Raw genomic sequence first — 7,749 nt, forward strand, 5'->3', positions numbered from 1 at the left:
TGGCTGTCTCACTCAGGATATAATTATTAGCTATGTCCAGCTTAGCACACTTTGCTTTGTATTCGTCGAAGTGGTGAGACCATATTTCTTCATTTGAGGTACGGTTGGTCTCATTAAGCAGTTGTCACCTGTATAAAGCTCAGCAAAGATTGCTTCGTTTTCGTCAAAATACTGAGACCATTATTCTTGGTTTGAAGTTGGCATATTAACAGCTAGCTAGTTGTCTCACTCGGCATTTATCGTCTACGTCTGTAAAGCTGAACACATTTTGCATCACACTCGTCAAAATACTGAGACCATAATTCTTGATGTCAGGCTGGCATAACAGTTGTCAACGATAGAATCATTGTCGGGGTAACGAAACTGAATAAAACACCGGGGTCGCCCTTCGTCGCCACCTGTCTTGGCGAAACAGGAAGACGAACATTGTGACATATGACTGACTCGGTATCAAAACCTGTGCATATGCGACTTTGTACGCGAACGGATCGAACATTGATTTTACCTACAGACTTTTGCCCTGACACGGAAGCTGCTGAACATGATCTGAACCAAAATTAAGCAAAGACTTTCACTTTATTCCCCCCTCTTGCTGAAGCTGGCATTTTTAATGATCCGCGTACCTCGTCCACTGAGACTCGGCATGTAACCTCTACGTATTGTCTGACTCGGCATGTACCGTCTGTGTCAGCAAAGCTTTAGCACATCTTCAGCTTCGTTGCCGTCAATAGGGAGATTCAAGAGACAGCACGTTTCGTTTTGCAGCTCGTTTCGTTTGGTGAATGAGTCACCCCGCGAAACGGAACGTGAAACGAGACGGCATAGGCGGCAGACAAGATTTAGATGTATTCACGTTTCGTTTCGGAATGAAGGAAGGGCGATAAATCTTCAAGTGAAATTATCACGTCTGTCCTCGATCAGAATGGAAAAAAACACCCCAGGAGGTGGTCCAGAATCGGGCATACTTTGATTATTTTCAGTCCAAATAAATCGCACAGACTTTGTTTATACAAAATCACATACGAAGCCAGAATAAAAATTCGATGCGATGACCTACTTCTGCTTCGCCATTTGCTTTCTCACCATGAAGTTGGATAAATGTACCAGGATCAGCACCCTTCAAAATATTTCAGTTCACAACAGTTGTCTACCTCCAATGAACACATTCTCAGCGCTGAAAGACTGTGAAAGGGTTGATGAATCTAGCAATGCATAAAATGGCCAACAAATAAAACTGTTAGTGTGCAAAAATACTCACAAAAGTTGACGAAATATTGTTCGTTTTTTGGGGGTGGAAAACGTGACTGCGTTTTGACGTTCCACGTTCCGTTTCAGTTGACCTTCACCTTTCCAGCGAGAGACACCCGAAATGATGACGTTTACCACAACTTCAAAACGAAACGTCCCGACGTTTCGTTTATTAAATCTCCCTAATATTGAATCGCGATTAAACGTTATCCTAAGCCGCCACGCTACAAGATGGTCACAGTGACACAGGCATACGCAGGTCACGTGGCTGGAGTAATGAAGGACTCTGTGAAGATCAAAGGAATGGGGCAACAGTGGAATATCCCAGGTGTGCAGCTATCATCAGTCTGTATGTGTCTGGGCACTGGAATGTGGAGAGCATGTAGATTGTCAGTGTATTGGCGGGGGGTAGTGGGGCGGGAGGGAGGGAGGCGGGGAGGGTGGGGGCAGTGCAGTGTAAGGGGTTGACGGTGGCCAGTGGTGTGTGTGTGTGTGTGTGTGTGTGTTTGAGAGTAGGGGTGTGTGTGTGTGTGTGTGTGTGTGTGTGCCGTTACTATGATGCGCGCGCGTGTGTGTGTGTGTGTGTGAGAGAGAGAGAGAGAGAGAGAGAGAGAGAGAGAGAGAGAGGGTGTGTGTACGTTTATCTGCGTGTGCATGTGAGTGCGCGTGCGAGCGTGCGCGCGCGCTTGTGTGTGTGCCGGTGTGTATGTGTGTGTGTGTGTGTGAGCGTGCGTGCGTGCGTGCGTGTGTGAGTGTGTGTTTGTGTGTTTGCGTGTGTATGTGTGTGTGTGTGTGTGCGTTCATGTGTGCGTCAGTATGTCCGTGTATAGGTTAACACCGGCGATTCGAGAAATACTTGACATGGAACCCACAACAGGTGTTTTCAGAACTCCAACGAAAATGTGTGCCTTCTGTTTTCATGTTTGTAATGCATACGAGCTGCATGACAGACTGAGATAATCCTCGTTAGTCAATGTAGCACCAACTCAACTGACCCGCTCCACCCTACTCCCCACACCCCACCCCAGGTTTTCCAGAACTCTCAGAGGTTGTTCGTCCCAGTGCCATCGACTTTCAGTCAGAAAACCGATATAACATCAAAGAGTGTATACTCTTTGATAACATGTCATCATGTACTGACTGATTTCCACCGAGCCAGCACTGAAGACGAGAAAACACTCAAGAATATAAGCTGCACACAAAAACACAATGGTAGTTCAACGGCTGACAAGTTCATATCAGAATAGTAGTACACTCAAGAACATATAAGCTGTACACAAGAACACAATAGAACTTGGCTAACAAACTCATATCGAGAGAGTCAACAAGCAGTGTTAGCTCTGCCTACAACTCAAGGGGGACAACCACTCCAAACCCTCCCGTCTGGCGCAGATTTGCAAATCCTCCCGGGGTCTTGGTGGTGTGCGGTGACAATTGCCAGGCGTGGTACCGATCCAGAAGAGCGCTCTAAGGGAGAGAACCGCCTGTCTTGTGACCGAAAACAAGCCCATTATTCATGGGTGTGCTATCTTGCCCCCCTACTACTCTACCTTAAACAAAGCTTATATTAGTCCAAGCAGAGAAAGAGAGCACATGAAGTTCAAGAAATGCAAGCTCAAAGGATGCTAAAGAGAAGTCGTCGGGTTTTAGTCGAGGGTAGCATTGGAGACAATGTGACAGTACCAATACCGTCATTTGACAGAGGGCGAACAGACCCGAGAAATCTCATCGGAGTCATTATTGACAAGGATGACAGTGGACTATATAAAATAGGCTTGAAAAGCGGGGTACTTGAAGGCAAATTCAGCCGAAATCAATTCGATATTTGCTCGTATGCAATGTACACCCCCGAGGACATTAACCTCCAAAAAACCTTGCCACTTAGAAAAGCGGTCCAAGAAGTTTCCAACTGCGGTGGTCAAGGCTTCGTGCGCTGCAACTGCAACGGATCAAAACGATGCCAAACAAAGAAATGTTCCTGCTATAAAGCACAACTAAAGTGCAACTCGAGGTGTCATAGCAAAGTATCCTGCAACAACAAATGATAGTAGCGATGACAATGTGACAATATTTTACAAAGTTCTTTCAGTGTTTTACTATGTTTTACTATTATTTTACTTTCAATCTATGTAATCTATGTAATTTTTAACCACTCATTAAAATGGTTCCTATTACACTATTGTCGTGTCATTTCATCCTCACATCAAGGCTCTGTGTGTGCAAAATACAAATCAGTGAATAAGTATAGAATTTGCCCTCAAATTTCAGGGAATAAGTATATTCCCTAAAAATTTTAGGGAATATACATAGTCACTTGTTGAAACAGGGAATATAATATATTATATATTCACTGATTTTTTCAGGGAATATACATTATTCCCTAAATATACATTATCACTGTAACATATATATATATTATATGCCAGTCTGAGAATTATTGTTTGCACTTGCCAAATAGCTTTGCCCAGCTGCATACCAACTTGCCCCAACCCCCACCGCCAACCTCAAACCTCTTCTCCCCCCCCCCCCTTCTCCTTCTCTCCCCCCTCCCCCTCCCCCCCCCCCCCCCCCCATCCCACCTTGACTCCGCATACCATTCCTGCTCCTTATCCGTAGAATGTATACCTTATGTCTAGTCGTTTGACCAGCACTGTGTGAGATATGTTTGACCTTGCTAAAAAGCTTCTTATCTGCTTTTCCTCTCCGGCCTCAACCATCTCCCCCCCACCCCCCCTCCCCCACCCCATCCCTCCGCATTCCATTACTAATAGGCCTACCAGAGACTATAGAGTATACAGTCTCTGGGCCTACTAATTAATAAGCATCATTGCTGCTATCGTAGAGTATGCCAAGTCTTTGCACTATATCTACTAGTCTAAGAATCATTGTTTGAACTTGCTCAACACTTTCATGCCAAGCAGGTAATTCATAATACCTTGGCCCGCAACATCCCAGTTGCCCCCTACCCCTCTATTCCCCCCCCCTTGACCTCCCTACCCCCCCCCCCCCCCCACTTGACACCTCCAACTCCCTCCCAACAACCACACACACCCCTCACCATTTGCACCTTAGCAGCAGAATATTCCGAGTCGTTTGCTTAGTATCTGCGAAGACTGCGAATTGTTTGAACTCGGAACTGACAGGACAACGCCGTGCCGGACTGACGGCCCTAATAAGTTTTGATAACGCCGTGACAGCGGAGAGTAGACATGTTCCATAACTTGTAGGGAATCCTCCCAAACTGCCGGACAGATCCTCCCTAAATCGATCAAGACAAAGATTAGACTGCGAGCTTTACGGCCGTGTGTGAAGAGCACCGGGCTGTTGGCACTTGATTGAATCTGGTCACACAATCACGATATATTATTCTATACTGGTCACACAGTATGCCAATGTCAAACCTTGGATAACAGGAGAGATTAGAGACCTGTTGAAACAGAAAAGAGCAGCTTTTTCAAGTGGGGATAAGGATGATTCAAGGAACGTTCAGAAAGATTTGAAAAATGCCATTAGAAAGGGAAAAGATCAGTACAGGAAGAAACTAGAAGCAAGATTGGAGAGTAATGATGTTAAGGAAGTGTGGCAGGGGATGCAGAAAATAACTGGTTGTGCAAAGAAAAAGAAAGTGGATGGTTCTGGTACAGGTTCTGATTATGCTAATGAGCTCAACACATTTTATGCAAGGTTTGATGTCCATGATTTTAAGGATGAACAGGATGAGATTGTTAGTTCTGGAAATTTTTCTGATTCTGTTGTACAGGAGCCAGTCACACTGTCAGTTGATGATGTTTGTAAACAGCTGAAAAAGACCAAGGTAAACAAGTCAGCAGGACCTGACGGTGTCAAGCCTAAGGTATTGTCCATCTGTGCTGATCAGCTGTGTAAGATTTTTCACACCATGTTTTCCATGTCTTTGTCTTTGTGCAAAATTCCATCTGCTTGGAAAACTTCTTGTATTGTGCCAGTGCCGAAGAAGCCTAAGGTGTCATGTCTGAATGACTATAGGCCTGTAGCTCTCACTTCTCACATTATGAAGGTTTTTGAAAGACTGGTGTTGACTGTTTTGAAGGTCCAAGTTGCTGCTTTTCAAGATTCTTTGCAGTTTGCATACAGGGCCAAAGTAGGGGTTGATGATGCACTACTGTTTATGTTACATTCTGTGTACACACATCTGGAGAAGAGCTCTGCTTGTGTTAGAGTTATGTTTTTTGATTTTTCTTCTGCCTTTCAGACTATTCAGCCTCATCTTCTGGCTCAGAAGTTACAAAACATGTCTTTGCATCATAGTACAGTTAAATGGATTCTGGATTATTTAGTAGATAGACCACAGTTTGTACGATGGAATGGTACTTTTACATCTGACATGATTAACACTTTCACCGGAGCACCACAAGGAACAGTTTTGTCACCTTTTTTGTTCACACTGTATACATCTGATTTTAAAGTACAAGGAGAGTCATGTCATCTTCAGAAATTTTCTGACGACTCTGCCGTGGTTGGTAGTATTCTTGATGGTGATGAGAGCTTGTATAGAGAACATATTGATGATTTTGTGTCTTGGTGTGATTCCAACTTTTTAGTATTAAACGCAAGCAAGACGAAGGAAATGATTTTTGATTTTCGCAAAAAGAAAGACACTGTCCATCCTGTAGTCATCAAAGGTGATGCGATTGAGATAGTCAGCGAGTACAAGTATTTAGGTGTAGTTCTAGATAACAAGCTAAGCTGGTTTAATCATGTTGATGCTGTTTTTAAGAAGACGCAGTCAAGATTGTTTTTCCTGCGCAAGCTGAGATCATTTCATGTGTGTAACAAGATGCTGTACATGTTTTATCAGAGTATGGTGTGCAGTGTGATGGTGTTTGCATCAGTGTGTTGGGGAGGGAATGCCACTGCAAGGGACACTGGCAGGCTGAACAGGCTGATAAAGAAAGCGAGTTCTACTGTAGGCCAGAGCCTTGACACCCTTGAAGTCCTTGTTGAAAGAAGGCTTGCCAGTAAGTCCAGAGCTATTCTGTTCGACCTAGGGCATCCCCTCCACGACGCACTGATGGATCTCCGCATCACACGGAACGCTCGGTTTCTCATGCCTAGGTGTCGAACGGAGCGTTTTCGGCGTTCTTTTGTTCCTGCAGCTGTGATATATTTTAACAGCAACCGAGCCATTGTCCTGGCCACAGACTATCAGTGATGCCTTTTAAATGTACCTCTTAGTGATAGATTTAATATGATTTGATGACTGTTTGACCTTTGATCATAACTAGTGCTGTGATAATGAGCTTTAGCACTGTTGTGATGGTGTTGACACTATATTTTGCCCAATTGAGTCTAACTACCTGATGGCTAATCTACTGCGATACCTGTGATAACTGATGATGATTACTGTGATTGGTTTTAGGTGTTTGGTTGGTCTCCTCTTTTGGTAGTGCAATAGCGTTAATTATGGATTGTTGTTATCATCATTTACATAAAAACTTATCTGTTAATCCAAACAATGATATAATTACTGTGATGTTCTTAACTACACTTTAACATGGAATGTATGTATGTATGTATGTATGTATGTATGTATGTATGTATGTATGTATGTATGTATGTATGTATGTAGGTATGTATGTAGGTATGTATGCATGTGTGTTGGTGTGTCGGTGTGTCAAGTGTGCAAGTAAAAAGGGTATTGTAGTTGTACATATATTACTTTAGATATTTTTTTGTTATCATGGGTTTTATGAATTTTCTTCTCTTATTCTTTTATAATTATTAATTAATGACCTATATGTGCTGATGACCAATTTAATTTCCTTTGTTGGATCAATAAAATGTTATGAGTTATGAGTTATGAGTTATGAGTTATAGTCTCTCCTCGAGGCTTCTTCTGCTTCTTGGACTTGTCCGAACATGCACAAGTATGCCAAGGGGATCCAACACAGACGCACACACGCAAGCACAAACACACACACACACACACACACACACACACACACACAAACACACACACACATTTCTCCCAGGGTATTTTGTTCCGCTCGCCCTCTATACCTGCACCCTCGCCGTCTGTCCCACCCCCACCCTACCCAAAACCCACTAAACTCACCGACCCTCTGACCCCCACTCCAGTGGCTGACTCAGCACGCAAAGCACCCAGCACTGAGCACACCTACCTCAACACACAAGAGGGTAACGGGAGAGGGTAGATCAACGAACGCCGAACTCCTGGCAGCCTGCACGCCACTGTTGATAAACCAAACCGCGCGACATGTTTCTAAACAAAGGAGCCGACTACAGCCAAACACTCACCTTCGGTTCCAGACTTGCAGGTAAAACTCACGAACCAAAGACCAGAAGACTAGTGCTTTGTCAGTGCTTTCACAGCTCTGTTACTAGTGCTTTGTCAGTGCTTTCACAGCTCTGCTACTAGTGCTTTGTCAGTGCTTTCACATATCTGTTACTAGTGCTTTGTCAGTGCTTTCACAGCTCTGCTACTAGTGCTTTGTCAGTGCT

At 43.9% G+C, this 7,749-nt stretch overlaps 1 protein-coding gene across 2 annotated transcripts in view; it reads right to left on the reverse strand.

Moving 5' to 3' along the window:
- LOC138983243 (RNA-binding motif, single-stranded-interacting protein 3-like) overlaps nt 1-7,749 on the reverse strand; it is a 196,585-nt gene that overhangs the window by 180,802 nt on the left and 8,034 nt on the right. The window lies entirely within an intron of this gene.

This window comes from Littorina saxatilis, linkage group LG12 (assembly GCF_037325665.1).
Source record: "Littorina saxatilis isolate snail1 linkage group LG12, US_GU_Lsax_2.0, whole genome shotgun sequence".
Taxonomy (NCBI): domain Eukaryota; kingdom Metazoa; phylum Mollusca; class Gastropoda; order Littorinimorpha; family Littorinidae; genus Littorina; species Littorina saxatilis.